Here is a 16,530-nt window from a genome sequence, read left to right as displayed (position 1 = left end):
GCCACCCAGGCGCCCGCCCCTGATAGGTATAATTTTCTAAAGCTCTGTTCAACAACACTGAACTGAAAAATAATTCCTGAGCTGCTTGCTCCAGAGATACTTGTCCAGTGGATATAAAACTGTGACCCAACTAAGACAGCTTACTTATCAAGCTTAATCACTTGCTCATCAAGATTGCTGTATGGCCCTCACCTTGCTCTGCCCATTCGCCCAAGCTATTTTTTATAGACTGGCAATTTTCCACCAAATGCCTGCCTTGCAAGATACACCTTGCATGATAGTTGAGACACCTGAGTGATCCTCCACATCATAAATTACAGCATTTAACTGCTCTCCTCAAGACCCTTCAAGTTCCTTCACACTTACTAACTCCTAACATGTTATATGACATGAAACCATTTATTATCTTTTGTTTACCATCTGCCTGATCAAGGATTGTTTACTGTTTTGTCTCAGATTATTCCAGACATCTCACCCCCAATTCAGATACATAGTGGGCATCAATAAATATTTGTGGGAGGAAGAAAGGAAGGCAACATCCATAAACCTGTGTGTCCAGGTAAGGCTGACCTCAAGAATAGAAAACCAAGAAGAGATCATATTGACACATCTCCTCCTCTCGCCTCCAGTATTTACAACAAATCAAATTAAAACAGGTTAAGATAAATAATCACAAAATTACAGCAGAACTGATAGCCATGGTGTGCCCTTTGTTTTGTTTTATACCTACCATCCACTGCCTCCAGACATCTTCATGGTAATTTCAACAAGGACTGCGCTAAAATAAAATCATATACAAATTTCCTTCTTCATTTTCTTTTGCATAAAGTATACCACCCTCTCCAGTTGATTATTTAAAAAAATTTTAATGTTTATTTATTTTGAGAGAGAGATAGAGAGAGAGAATGAGCAGGGGAGGAGCAGAGAGGGAAGGAGAGAGATCACATCCCAAGTGGGCTTTGCACTGTCAGCACAGAGCCGGATGGGGGCTTGAACTCATGAACCTTGAGACCATGACCTGAGCCAAAATCAAGACTGAGACGTTTGACTGACTGAGCCACCCAGGTGGACCTCCAGTTCATTATTGAGTGTCTTCTGATTTTTATGATATTAAAAACATATTTAATCCTAGGCGAAGGCAAGAGTCCTTCAGTGAGAAGACCTGGAAGTAAATGATGGGTTGGTAGGAAAAGTGTGAGGAGACAAGATAGTATTTAATCAATTTTATGTGCTTTTCATATTTTAAGAGCAGCATAGACTGAAAGTGGAACTCTGATAGTTATTGTTACCCATTGTTCTAAGTCTAAGCAAAACAAATGCTAAACTCTCCCAGAGAAACAGCTGTTTTACCATTAAAAAATCGCCATTTTTTTTCACAATAAGTGACCTTAGGCATTATTCCCAACTTTTTTTGTTTCTGAAAAATGTGTTCACAATCAAACTATATTAACTAGAATTCTAATTTATTGTCTGATTATTTTATGAATTCTAAATTATTAGATGAGTTTTACCAGGCAGAATGAAAAATAGCTATCGAAATGGTCATACAGAAGCATGGTGAGATTTGGAAATATCTCCTGAATTATGTTTAAAAAAACATTGTATAGGCTCTATAAAATTTTAAGTTTATGAGTTTATATTTTATTTTAATACATATACGGCACCCATTAACCAAGATGCTGATTAACCTGCTCAAATCTGTTGCTTAAAAGCAGAACTGACAGGAAATTTATTATATATCATTGTGTTTAGTCACCAAAAGAACAACTTCTTTAATTGTTTGAAATCACAAGGGTTGTTTGAACATGAAATCAAGACTCCTCTCTTAAGTTACCTGGAATAGTGAAATGCTTTCCAATTACAATGCAGAATGAATTTAATTTAGAAACGGAGTTTTCATGTTTATTATTCCCAGAAGATAGAATAAAACTAGTTTTGCTCAGAGAACCTGGGATGCTGATCATCCATCAGGTACCTTATCTTTCAACAGTGTTGAAAACAACTTAATTATGTAATGCATTGCAAACCATAAAGCTCAGGTACTTTCAGCAAAACTGGTCTTCCTAAAGAGTATCCCAAGAATATGCATGTTATGGCTCACGTGGAGAAAGAACCCTTTGCAAAGATTTTAGCACATTTGCAAAACAGCAATAGAAGTCTGCCTATTTGCATGAAAACACATTTTTGAGAATTTTTCAAATAAAATTATGGTAGTAACTATTTGTGACCTGCATATGTTTTCCAGAATTTATTCTTTTCAATCTAGCAAGCATTCATCGAACACCTATTGAGTGCTGTGTACTGTGTTAAACTCGAGGGATAAAAATAAGAGGACACAAAAGACTTTTAGGGATTTTATCCTGTCTGGGGAGTAGTAGGCATGTAATTGTTTAGTTACAATGTTATCTAATATGTGCAGGAATATGTGCAGGAATGTAATTGTTTAGTTACAATGTTATGTGCAGGAATAGAGTTGAAGAATGTCCAGGTGTACCAGAGGAAGACTTATTAACAGGTGCCAGTAGCCACTAAGGGTCCTGTTATCCTGGGGAGTTTACCACAGTCCTCTGTCAGGCAGATATAAAATTAGGTCAGGTCATTAATCTGTAAGTGATTGCTGACTGATTACATGTTAACCATACACTTGAGTTAGTAAGATACAGTAGGATACACTGGTTAAGGTACTGATTTCTGCATTAGACAGACCGGTGTTTTAATTAACTGTGTTCTTAGACATGTTACTTAATCTCACTGCTCAGTGTCAGTTCCCACAGCTTTTAAGCAAATATAATAATATTATCAACAGTATACGATTATTGTTACGACTAAATGAGATAATGCACAGACAGCAGTCTCAACGTTGTCTGACCTTGTGAGATCAAAAAAGTCAGTTCTTGTCACAAAAAATAAGATAAAATTTGTATGCTCCCTCTCTTTCTTTCTCTCAAAATAAATAAAGATTAAAAAAACAATGAAATTTATTTTTGCTTTCTACTAATGATGAGTATTTGGGCTATTCATTTCCAGTCTTGCCTATTTTTTTTTTTAAATTTTTCAACGTTTATTTATTTTTGGGACAGAGAGAGACAGAGCATGAACGGGGGAGGGGCAGAGAGAGAGGGAGACACAGAATCGGAAACAGGCTCCAGGCTCTGAGCCATCAGCCCAGAGCCTGACGCGGGGCTCGAACTCACGGACCGCGAGATCGTGACCTGGCTGAAGTCGGACGCTTAACCGACTGCACCACCCAGGCGCCCCAAGTCTTGCCTATTTTTAATAAACATTCATGTGTATACCTTGCAATAGATGTGTGCATACATTTCTGTCAGTATGTACCTAGGACAAAATTGCTGATTCCCAGGAAAAGTTTGTTTTCAACCTTAGCAGTATGCCAATCTTAACTTAGAATGAAGTTTGTTGTATACAGGCTTTATTTCAATTTATGGTGTCTTCAAAAATTTTTTCTTTAATTATTATTTATTTTTCAGAGAGAGATAGACAGAGCGTGAGCAGGGGAGGAACAGAGAGAGAGGGAGACACAGAATCCAAGCAGGTTCCAGGTTCTGACCTGTCAGCACAGAGACGGACGCAGGGCTCAAACTCACGAACTGTGAGATCCTGACCTGAGCCAAAGTTGGACGCTGAACTGAGCCACCCCAGGTGTCTTGTAAGATGCCTTTTCTGGTGTCCTTCAAGATTTCATGGAACATGTCTCTGTACAGATGGACTCTTCTTGATTACAAAGTCCTGGTCTATGCTTTAAAAATTGACTTAGTTTGCTATACTCTGGCATAAGACAGTATAGTATGCATGGCAGCCAGTACCTGCTCCCACCTGTAACAGTCTTTTTATCCAAATTCTGCTATTTAGAATGCAACCAATTACTGCCATGTCTTTCTACTGGCTATTTCTGATTCTGTTTGGATTGAGAGAGAGGGAGAGGGAGAGGGAGAGGGGGAGGGGGGGAGAGAGAGAGAGAGAGAGAGAGAGAGAGAGAGAGAGAGAGAGAGGCACGGGTGGGCAAGGCAGTGGGAGCAGGCAGGACTCTGGCTTGCTCACAAGATTGCCATTGTTGAGAAGGGCAGTGGATGCTTAGTTTCCTTGGCTGTGTGGCTCTGGCAGCCCAACGTTGAGGACCAATGATGGGCCAGGTTAGCCCAACTCTCCACTGTCATTTGGGGACCCATCAGGCTGTCTTCAGGCCAAATGACTGTGTTTCACACTTGTGTTTCATCTTTTCCTACCAAATCTTCAAATAATGAAAATCTTTTTCATTGGGTTTCAGCAGTGGTGTTTGTCTTTGCATTTCTGTATCCTTTTTTGGCAATCATTGATGGGAAATTGGGAAATGACAGTCTAGATGTCAATAGTCTGATGCCGTATTTTACTCAAAAGTTCCGGCTTTACCCTCCTTAATTAGAGAAAAATCCAAATAGCCTCAGTATGTAACTACGATTCATTTCACAGTTAAAGCCATTGTTCACAATAGCTCTTATTGTTGGCCTTACTTATTATACAGAAAAGAAGAGGTTTTGATCTTTTTTTTTTCAGTTCCAGACAAATGAGAAACAGTTTTGTCAAGAAAGTCACATACTTACAATAAAAGCAATCTCTGTTAAAATAAACTAACAGAAAATACACCATGCACTGTAGGTCAGAAGAAATCCTGCACGTGAGTAGAAATTTACTAAGTGCTGCTGAATTAATACAAATTCTGGCTTTTCTGTCATAAAAATTTTCCATTTTAAAATGATACTTAACAGGAGAAGAATGCTTTCATTTTCTAAGTGTCCTTGGGGATAAAAAGTATATTAATACATATATATTTTAATGCACCTCACTTAACTTAAAACATGTCAGAAATGTAATTACTATGCAAACTTTCCTATGCAAATAACCTTTAATTATGAGTCATAGGAATACCAAAAAAATCAGACTTCAATGCTATACAGTGGCTTTCACTGTGGATAAGAATCTGGCCAGGCTTATTGCCTACTTAACAGAATGTCAACCCTCTTGCTAGCCCACATCATCTTTAGAAATACAAATATTAGGGGCATCTGGGTGGCTCAGTTGGTTAAGCCTCCGACTTTGGCTTGGGTCATGTTCTTGAGGTTTGTGGGTTCTAGCCCCAGGTTGGGCTCTGTGCTGACAGCTCAGAGCCTGGAGACTACTTCAGATTCTGTCTGTCTGTCTGTCTGTCTCTCTTTCTCTCTGCCTCTCCCGCACTCATGCTCTGTCTCTCTTTCTCTCAGAAATAAACGTTAAAAAAATAATTAAAAGTAATAAAAGAAATAAAAAGAAATACAAATATTTTCTGTGCTGATGGCTCAGAGCCCAGAGTCTGCTTCAGACTCTGTGTCTTCCTCTCTCTCTGTCCTTCTCACCTCCAAAAAAGTAAATAAATATTAAAATAATGTTTTTAAAAAAAGAAATACAAATATTCTCTAAATCAGTGACTCTGGAGTACCCTTATCAGATGGTAGATTGCATTCTAGCTCCTACTACACCTGGTAGAGAAAACTGCTTTTTTAAAAAATAATAACTAATAAATTAGTATTTAAAGAAATAACACTAACATGAGCTGAACAGAAACCAAGCACTGTTCTACACACTTTGCGTATGTTTACACATTTCATGCTCACAAAAACTGAGATAAGTACTGTTTTCCCCCCATTTCACAGATGCTGAAATTGAGGCAGATGGAAAGGTCCTGTGGTAGCCAAAGAGCACGTTATCCCATCTGGGATTTCCATAGCGATTCCCTTTGTCTCCCTTTTCCTTGACACCAACTGGGTGTGTAAGCTGTGTGGCTCTGTGTAACCCCCGGATGAAGGAATGTGGTTTTGGAGAAGGAGGGCAGAGCCTCTTCTCTTTCAGGGAAGGGAGTAAGCCACTGCCCCTTACCCTGACCTAGAGGCAGGCACAGATGGATTGTGCAGCCTCACCTGCCCCCAGGATACGTGACAGGTGGGACAAAGCCATTTGCCCTTTGTAGCTTCCAAAGGGCATACATATACACAACAGAAACTGAACAATAACAAAGCATACCACAGACATTCCAGACCATACTCCAATCTCAAGCTAGGTCTACTTCTCGAATTTCACTCTTCCAGGAAGACTTTTAGGCAAAGAGAGACACTTGGGAATGTGTAGGACTAAAGAATGCCTGCTCTTCCTGTTGCTGGGTGACTTCATAGCATCCAAAGTTTGGTGATTTGTTTTTAAATCATACAACGTTTTTTTTTCAGCTTCAGAGGTGATTGCATGGCCGAGTGAAAGAAGGAGATCTGAGAAGTCTACATACTGTGCGATTCTAACTAACGGCATTCTGGAAAAGGCAAGACTATGAAGACAGCAAAAAATCAGCGGTTGCCAAGGATAGGAGAGAGAGAGGGATGAGAGGCAGAGCACAGAGTATCCTCAGGGCAGTGAAATAACTCTCCATGATACTATAGTGATGGATACATGTCATTATGCACTTGTCGTAATGCACAGAACATACAGCAGCAGAGTGAACCCTGTTGTAAGCTATGGGTGATTATGATGTGTTAATGCAGGTTCGTAAACTATAATAAAGGTACCACTCTGGTAGGGGATGTTGATAATGGGACAGGCTAAATGTGTGGAGGCAAGGCTATATGGGAAATCTGTGACTTTCTGCTCAATTTTTCTGTGAACCTACAACTGTTCTAAAAAATAAAGTAATTTTAGGGGCGCCTGGGTGGCTCAGTTGGTTGAGCATCCGACTTCAGCTCAGGTCATCATCTCGCAGTTTGTGGGTTCGAGCCCCACATTGGGCTTTGTGCTGCCAGCTTGGAGCCTGGGGCCTGGAGCCTGCTTCAGATTCTGTGTCTCCCTCTCTCTCTACCCCTTCCCCACTCATGCTCTGTCTCTCTCTGTCTCTCAAAAATGAATCAACGTTAAAAAAAATAATTTTAAAAGTTTTTTAAAAGACTAAGTTAAGTGTCATAAACCTTACAAGCTACCTTGTATCTCTTATTGTCATTTTCCCGGCAATACTAAATGCACATGTGGTCTGAAAATATAGTAATAAACAAAGCAGAATGAGATTATATCCTGTAAGGCAGGTATAGTAAAGAAATTAATACAAGATGCAATAAAATTAAGGTGCAAAAAAAGTTTGGTGCCTTGGGAGAACATAAATAAAGGCCATTTCACGTTATTAAAAGAGAAGCAGGCCCTTTCCTTTTAGTGAATAAAAAGAAAAATGGGATTTGAAGATAGGGCAATAAGATTCAAGTTATAGATAGCAGTCAAATTTTTTTTTGCTATAAAAGGGGGTATAAATACCAGTAGCTCATACAGTTGTTGTAAAGTGAAAATTAAGTATGGCGATGTGCACACAAGATGGTCTCTTGTCCGTTTTAACATCTTATCATTGAATGTACACATAGGGCACTCAATAAATGCATGTTAAATGCAATGATGCATAAATGACAGGAGTCAAATTTATTTAGAATATTACAGACATGTTGGGACGTCTGTGGCTCAGTCGGTTAGGCATCTGACTCTTGAATTCAGTTCAGGTCATGACCTCACGGTCTGTGAGATCAAGCTCTGCACTGGGCTCTGAGCTGACAGCGTGTAGCCTGCTTGGGATTCTCTCTCTTCCTCTCTCTCTCTGCCCCTCCCCTCATTCTCTCTCACAATGTGTTCTCTCCCTCTGTGTCAAAATAAATAAACATTAAAAAGAATTAAAATATTACAGACATGCTTCTTCTTATTACTATTATTATTATGTGATGTTATTAAGTAGGAATATAGAGGAGAGAGACGAAATTGTAGAGGGATCCCTCTGTGTAGCCAGGAAAGTATAAAAAAAAAGTTTTTCTTGGGAAACATAGCTTCTTAAAGTAAAGAGACTTATGAGATAAGGTCATTGTAATTTTTGTCAAGCTAAATACTTGGAATTGTGTTGATACAGCATCTTGCTGGCTTAATTTTTATTGAATCGATTCAATTAATGCTTATGAATTATGCAAAAATAATTTACTCAAAACTTCGAATCTGTTTCAGTCAGTCAGAGCATATTGTTGATTATATTTGCCTGGCCTGCTGACAAGCACCTGCTGGGTATTTTAGCTAGATAAAGAATTTCCAGTTTGCTTCATTAATGGTACACCAAGCATTCACCGATGAGGCTGGATTTTAATGTATCAGAATACCATATTTTATGTATTAGTTATCTATTGTTGCACAAAATTACCACAGAGGCGCCTGGGTGGCTCAGTCGATTAAGTGTCTGGCTCGATGTTGGCTCAGGTCATGATTTCTCAATTCATGAGATCAAGCCCCACATCATGCTCTGTGTTAACAGTGTGGAGGCTGCTTAGGGTTTTTTTCTCTCTCTCTGCCCCTTCCCCATTTGTGCTCTCTCTCTCTCAAAATAAACTTTTGTTTTTGTTTTTTTTTTTTTCAAATTAGTTAACATACAATGTAGCCTTGGCTTCAGGAATAGAACCCAGTGATTCATCTCTTAGATAAGACACCCAACGCTCATCCAGAAAAGTGCCCTCCTTAATGCCCATCACCTATTTAACCCACTCTCCCACACACCCACCCCCTTCAAGCAACTCTCAGTTTGCTCTCTGTACTTAAGAGTTTCTTATGGTTTGCCTCCCTCTCTGTTTTTATCTTACTTTTCCTTCTCTTCCCTTATGTTCATCTGTTGTGATTTTCAAATTGCATATATGAGTGAAATTATACATCTGTCTTTCTCTGATTGACTTGTTTTGCTTAGCATAATAGCCTCCAGTTCCATCCATGTTGTTGTAAATGGCAAGATTTCATTCTTTTTCATTGCTGAGTAGTATTCCATTTCATATATGTACCATAACTGCTTTATCCATTCATCAAGTTGATAGACATTTGGGCTCTTTTCATAAATTAGCTATTGTTGATATCACTGGGATGCATGTGCCCCTGGAACACTGGGGGGGCAAGTGCCCCTTCGAATCAGCATTTTTGTATCCTTTGGGTAAATTCCTAGTAGTGCAATTGCTGAGTCATAGGGTAGTTTTATTTTTAATTTTTTGAAGAAACTCCATACTGTTTTCCAGAGTGGCTACACCATTTTTAAAAAAAATTACCACAAACTTAGGAGCTTAGAACAATGAAGATATATTATCATACATTCCCATGGATCAGATGTTCAGGCAGAGCTTAGCTGGGTCCTTTGCTTACACCACACAAAGCTTCAAGCAAGGTGTCAGTGGGGCTTTACTCTTATCTTAAGGCCTGACTAGGGAGAATCCACTTCCAAGATAACTCAGAACCTCCGCAGAATTCATTTCCTTGTGCTGGCTGTTAGCGGGAGGCCAACCTCAGCCCCTTGAAGCTTCCTACTGTTCTTTGACATTTGGGTATTCCCAACATGGCAATTAGTTCAGGAAACCAAAAAGAAGAGTCTCCAGAGTGAGTCTGAAAGCCAGACAGAGTTTTATGTAATGTAACATAATCAAAGACGTGATACCTCACCACCTCTGCTTTATTCTAGTGTTTAGAAGAAAGTCATAGGGAAGAGGATTATGCAAGAGTATGAGTACCAGGAGGCAGAGATCATTGAGACCATGTTAGAGTCTGTCAAAGTAAGATGGATAAATTAGATAAAAATTAAAGAAATTATTTAAAAGATTAAAAGTTGACTTTAAAAAGAAATCACAAGGGACACTATATAAATTAGATAAAAATTAAAGAACTTATTTAAATTATTAAAAGTTGACTTTAAAAAGAAATCATGAGGGTCTCAGTTAGTTGAGCATCCAACTTCGGCTCAGGTTATGATCTCATGGTTCCTGAGTTCAAGCCCTGCATCTGGCTCTCTGTTGTCTGTGCAGAGTCCCCTTCAGATCTTCTGTCCCCCACTCTCTCTGCTTTTCCTTCTTTCTCACACACACACTCTTTCTCTCAAAAATAAACAAACATTAAAAAATAAAAAAAAAGAAATCATGAAAGACTGTATGAGAGAAGGAAGGCTTATAGTCTCACTCACCAAACTCCTCAATAGAATAACCGGGGGAATAACATATAGGTTTGGAAAATGTCACAACAAAGGACACTAAAAAGGAAAAAAGGAAGAAAAGAAAAGAATCTGGGTTTATTCATACTTCTATCCTTACTGCTGTGGCTTCAGACAATTGGTGTTTCCTCTCTCAATTCCCTACCATGAATCAAGGAGGGGTGCTCTAACAAACAGATAAAGGGCGTTTATGGCTCTGACATTCCATGACATTTTTCTTTTCCCCAAATATTTCTCCAAGAAGCTATTTTCTAAGACCCCTAAAGTTTTTTCAACGAACTTTGGCTAGGGTTTTTATTTCTGTGCAGAATGATACATAAATATCTGGCAGCTTAATTCACTCCTTAAAGTGCTTCAAAGGTCTTTTCAGAAAAAAACTGTAAATGACAACTGAGACCTATTTTACCTGAGTAAGCATGTTTGACAACGTGAAGGAGAAAATAAGAGATAGGTCTTCTCTTACTCCAAAATGAAAAGCGGTCTCCGATCTAACTCAAAGTTACCAAATTTCACAAATCAACTGGAACACAAAGCCCATACTTTAGAAGATGGCACTCTTTTTGACCTTTGTAATAATGTCTAAAGGGGAAAATGAAGAGATGTAAAGTACCACCAGTAAAAACCTAGCACCAAGTTTTAGAAGTAGGGCACAAAACCAGAAAATCAAGGTTGTGATTCCCGCAATATGGCCAACAACATATTTTCAAAACCCTTATGTCATAAAACACCTAGAAGTGATAGATAAAATAAAATGTATGCCTATTGAAATTCCAGAGGAATTAGCAGGAAAATATGTATAACTCTAGCTTCAAGGTAGGAAAAAAGTAGAAAACCATAACACATGTTGGCAAGTCAACAGTGTGGCTGCTCTGGGTAAAGATGTAGAAATCAATTAAAAAAACCCAAAAAACAAAAAAACAAAAATAGTGGACACAAACACTGATAAATTTAAAAATAAAACTTCTAAATAACTAATAAGCTAAAGAAATAGAATTTAATAAAGCTAGAAAAGAAAGTGAAGATACATGTGCTTCAGTAAGCAATGCTGATTTAGATAAATTAGATAACCATGTAATAAAATTATTGTACTTTAGACTGTATTCAAACATAAGTTCTAGTTCAAAAATAAACCCATAAATTTATGGTCAATTGCCAAGGAAATTCAATGGGGGAAAAATGGCCTTTTGAACAAATGGCGCCTGAACAACTACATGTCCATTTGCAAAAGAGGTTGGATCCCTACCTTAAACCATACACAAAAGTTAGCTCAAAATGGATCATCAGAAACCTAAGTGTAACAAGGAAAACTGTACAATTATTAGACTAAAACATATGTATCAATATGGGGGGACCCTGAGGTAGGTAATGATTTCTTAAATACAACACCAATAGCAGAATGATGAAAGAAAGAAAGAAAGAAAAAAAGACAGGACTATATCAAAATTAAACACCTTTGTGTTCCAAAAAAATATGCCATTAAGAAAGTGAAAAAGCAAACCACAGAATGGAAATAATATTTTTAAAAAAAATTTTTTTTTTTTTCAACGTTTATTTATTTTTGGGACAGAGAGAGACAGAGCATGAACGGGGGAGGGACAGAGAGAGAGGGAGACACAGAATCGGAAACAGGCTCCAGGCTCTGAGCCATCAGCCCAGAGCCCGACGCGGGGCTCGGACTCACGGACCGCAAGATCGTGACCTGGCTGAAGTCGGACGCTTAACCGACTGCGCCACCCAGGCGCCCCGGAAATAATATTTTTTAAAAAGCTGTCTGAAAAGGGACTTGTATTCACAATATATTAATAACTCAACATTAAAAACACAAATAATCCAGTTAAAAATGGATAAAGAATCTTGATATAGATTTCTTCAAAGAAGATTTTAAAAAAGGCCAACAGGCACATTTGACAGCTTTCAACAAAATGAAGATATTAGGGGAATAGAAATCAAAACCACAATGAAAAACCATTTCTCATCCATTATGATGGCTACAATCAAAACAACAAACATTAAAACAGTATTGGCAAGATTACGGAGAAATTGGAACCCTTGTATATCACTGGTGGGGATGTAAAATCGTGAAGAAGCTTTGGAAAACAGTTTGGCAATTACTCTTAATGTTGGACGTAGAGCTACCAAATCATCAATTTCACTCCCAGGTATATACCCAGGAGGATACATCCACACAAAAACTTGTACATAAATATTCACAGCAGCATTATTCATAATAGTAAAAAAAAAGCAATTTAATGTCTGCTTGATAAATACATAAATAAAATGTGATACTGTCCATAAAATGGAATATTATTTGACATTATAAATGAATTAAATAGTGATACATGCTACAACATAGAAGAACCTACAACATAATATAATATTATACAAAGTGAAGGGGCACCTGGGTGGCTCAGTCGGTTAAGCGGCTGACATTGGCTCAGGTCATGATCTCACAGTTCAAGCCCCGCATCAGGCTTTGTGCTGACAGCTCAGAGCCTGGAGCCTGCTTTGGATTCTGTGTCTCCCTCTCTCTCTGCCCCTCCCCACTCACTCTCTGTATCTCTCTCAAAAAAATAAATGATAAACATTAAAAAAATTTTTTTAATTAAAAAAATATACAAAGTGAAGAAAGCTAGTCACAAGAGACCATATATTACATGATTCCATTTATATGAAATTCTATACTAGACAAATAAATACAGAATATAGATTAATCATTTCCTAGGGTTGGAGGAGTGGGTGGAATGGAAAGTAATTGCTAATGGGTACAGATTTTTGGGGGGTATAGGTTTTCATCTTTAAAAAAATATTTTAAATGGATATTATGGTGATGGCTGCACAACCCTATGAATATATTAAAAATCACCAAACTGGACAGTTTAAATGGGTAATGAATGTATGGTACATGAATTTTTTCTCAATGAAGTTCTAAAAATCAATTACAGATGAATTATTGATAGTAAAATGAACAAGAATATATATACCTTCTAGAAGCTGACATAGGAACTCACAGGAGGTGAATAATTCTTAAATAGGATTCAAAAAGAAAATGATGCATAAATTTGCCTGTGTTACATTTAAAAGCAAGACTGAGTATTGTGAAAATGCCCATTATCTCACATTCACTATAAGTTGGTATCATTTAGTTGAAGATTTCAACATAGTTTTGTGTAAATGTATGCAACATAACAAACTAATCCTTCTATTATATGGAATATCAAAGTTCCTTTGATAGGAAAATCTTGAAAAAGAACTAGGTACATGGGCTTGTCCTTCAAAATGCCAATATTTATTACAATTCTATGGTGATTAAGGCAGCAGGATGTTCATGAAGGAATAAGCAATATAAGAGAAAAATAGATATCCCAGAAAAAGACCTACATATATAGAACTGAGATGAAATTACATATCTATATACTACTGTTGGATAGGGTAGACGAGTCATTTACTGGCACTGAAAAAGTCAGCTATTTTCTTGGAAAGATACCATATACAAATAAGAAAAACTAAAGAATTTAAAGACAAATGTGAAAAGCAAAATTTTAAAACTTTTAGAATAAAATGGAGGAGGCTATTTTGATGATTGTAGTAGACAAGCAGTTTTGTTCATGTGTTTGTTTTTACCATGAATAAAAGCTTTTGGCTGGTAAGAAGGTGAAACTATGATTAATTAGACTACATTCAAATAAAACCTTTGTATATTAAAAGATCGTAGAGACTGTGGTAAGCTTTAATTAGAAGATATTTTTCATGAACCCAACAAATAAAGGATTAGTCTCCAGGATATATTAATAATGCCTCTAAATCAATAAGAAAAGATAAATAATACAACAGGAAAAAAAAGTGATGCTATTAATAGGCATTAAACAAGAGAGGAGCTGTTGAAATTTCAAAAAAGCAGAACAAAATACATTACATATTTCTTCACAGTTTAAAAATCTGAAAAACAATATTCAATACTGTCTAAGGATATATCATGTATAGTAAATGTAGAAAACTATAAGAAAGCTAATCAGCAAAATTAGAAGAGTGGTTATACTGACACAAATTGGGGAAAAGGATCAGGCAGTGTTACATGGGAGTCTTCAATTCTGTCTGTAATAATTTATTCTGAAACAAACATGGCAAGCAATTCAGATCCAGTAAAGCTCAGTATTGGACATAGCTAAATATAGTCTAATAATACAAATTTCAATACGCCTGAAATATTCATAAAATAGTGATTCAAAAGATCAACATTGCTGTTGACATTTGAAATCAACAATCTGGGATTATATATTTGCTTAGCAATTAAAATCTTACTTATAACTCAAGCCTCAGTTTCCTCATCTGTGTAACGGGGACAATAATAACCTGGCATGAGTATTTTAAGAATTAAATGCATGAAACACTCTGCAACAGGGGTGCCTGGCTGGTTCAGTCAGTTAAGTGTCTGACTCTTGATTTAGGCTCAGGTCATGATCTCATGGTTTGTGGGTTCAAGGCTCACATTGGGCTATGTACCAACAGCTCAGAGAGTGCTTAGGATTCTCTCTCTCCCTCTCTCTCTCCCCCTCCCCAATTTACGCTCTAAATCTCTCTCAAAATAAATAAATAAACATTAAAAAGGAAAAAAAAAACATTCTGTGACACATAAAATGGCACATCCTATAGTTACTATAATCAAAAACCTTTACACTTATAAAACTCCAATTTTAATCATGGTCACTAAGCTACATACTGCCTTCATTCAACTACACTTGTGCCTACATTATGATTTTTAAAAAATGAAATATGGTAAAATTACCTTATCAGAGATATTAAACTGAACATATTTGATCATTGGTGGTTCAGAAGGAATTTTATGAGGTCTCTAAAGAAAACCACAGGCTCAAAATGGCATAACTTAGGTTAAGTTGCCAAGTCAGTAAACCAAGACTTATTACCTTATTAACTGCTATTTTACCCACCTCAGGAATTAACCTTTAGCCAGTTAACATGGGGTTTTCCTGGTCAACACAAGGCAATTTATTGATAGCCCTTTTTATTCCCCTTGGGAGGGTGACCTTGCCTAAAACAGTGGATTCTTTGTGAATAATTTTCCTTTTCTCCATTCCTTCTCTACCTTTAAAAACCTTTCCTTTTCTGTAGCCCTCTGCAGCTCCCCTCTACTTGCTAAAGGGGAAGCTGCTCAATTCATGAATAGATGAATATAAAGCCAATTAGAGCTTCAGAATGTACTTGGTTGAATATTTGTTATATAACACAGGTCTCAGGGGTATCATTAGAAACAAATGATCACCTCAGAGCTCACATGCTGAAGAGATGTGAACACTGTCCGTCTCATGTCAGCCACCTACGACAACTTAACACATAAACTCTACTTAAATCCAGCCTGAAGTTATTCTGCACTCTGCCAGCCATCAGTTGGAAATTAAAAAACAGAAGCAAAAACCACTGAAGAATTTACTGGAAGTATGAGAATGAAGATTTTGACTAAAAGATCTAATTTTATTATTTATTTATTTATTCATTCATTCATTCATTCATTCATTCATTGAAAGAGGGATAACACAAGAGGCAGGAGAGTGGAAGAGGGGCAGAGGAAGAGAGAGAGAGAATCTTAAGCAGCCTCCACTTCCCGTGCAGAGCCAGATGCTGGCTCAATCTCAGGACCTTGAGATCATGACCTGAACCAAAATCAAGAGTTGGGTGCTTAACCGACTGAGCTACTCAGGAGTCCCCGGATCAAATTTTAAATGCAAAACAAAATCAAATTCCATTTTATTGTAAAGGGTTTGAAAAAAGTCAGTAACATCAATGCATTGCTTGTTATCATGAATGCTATATTCTTCCTTACAGAGCTCTCAAAACAAAACAAGAATATTCATAATAAAGGGGTACCTGATGATTTCCAACATGTGTTTAGGGAAATGATTTAAAATATTGGTAATCTCACAAGCCCAATGGAAATATTCTTTAAAATGCTGCACTATTTCTAGTCTGGGGGATCAACCTTTCCCACAAAAACAAGCAAACATGCAAAGCAAAAACGTTAAAAAGGATCAAAGAATTCACAAGGTAGTGAGGAATTGCTGGGTCAAGTTCAGAACAGAATAGAAATCAGAACTGGAGAGGTAAGGTGCATATCTGAGCACTTAGTCACTTCTACTCTCAAGGACATGTTGGTTGGCTTTTGTATTAGCACTTTTCTGTGTGCAGTCACTATGGGTACAAAGGTGAATAAACCAAACAACCTGGTGTGTCCAAGATATTTTTAGGACACATCAGTAGTAAACACATCTGAAATATTAAAACATTCCTTTCTTTTGGCTCTGGATTCATAACAGATGAAAGGCATAACAGATGCCTAAAACAAATGGGAAGCACAACACAGAAAAGTCCAATTATACAAGGGGGTTGAATTCACTTGCAGTTTTGCAAATGCAAAATAAAAGTCAAGTCAAAATATAGCACAGGTAAAACAATCCCTCTGAACCATCAGAGTGGCC

The 16,530-nt window shown here is 37.2% G+C and overlaps 1 protein-coding gene across 1 annotated transcript in view; it reads right to left on the bottom strand.

Annotated features, from left to right (window-relative positions):
- ANO3 (anoctamin 3) overlaps positions 1 to 16,530 on the bottom strand; it is a 413,517-nt gene that overhangs the window by 125,035 nt on the left and 271,952 nt on the right. The gene's annotated exons all lie outside the window — the stretch shown is intronic.

This window comes from Lynx rufus, unplaced genomic scaffold (genome assembly GCF_022079265.1).
Source record: "Lynx rufus isolate CCGP_SWC_20201006 ecotype Redwood Valley unplaced genomic scaffold, mLynRuf1.p SCAF_9, whole genome shotgun sequence".
Classification (NCBI taxonomy): Eukaryota; Metazoa; Chordata; class Mammalia; order Carnivora; family Felidae; genus Lynx; species Lynx rufus.
This window is presented reverse-complemented; position numbering and strand designations above follow the sequence as displayed.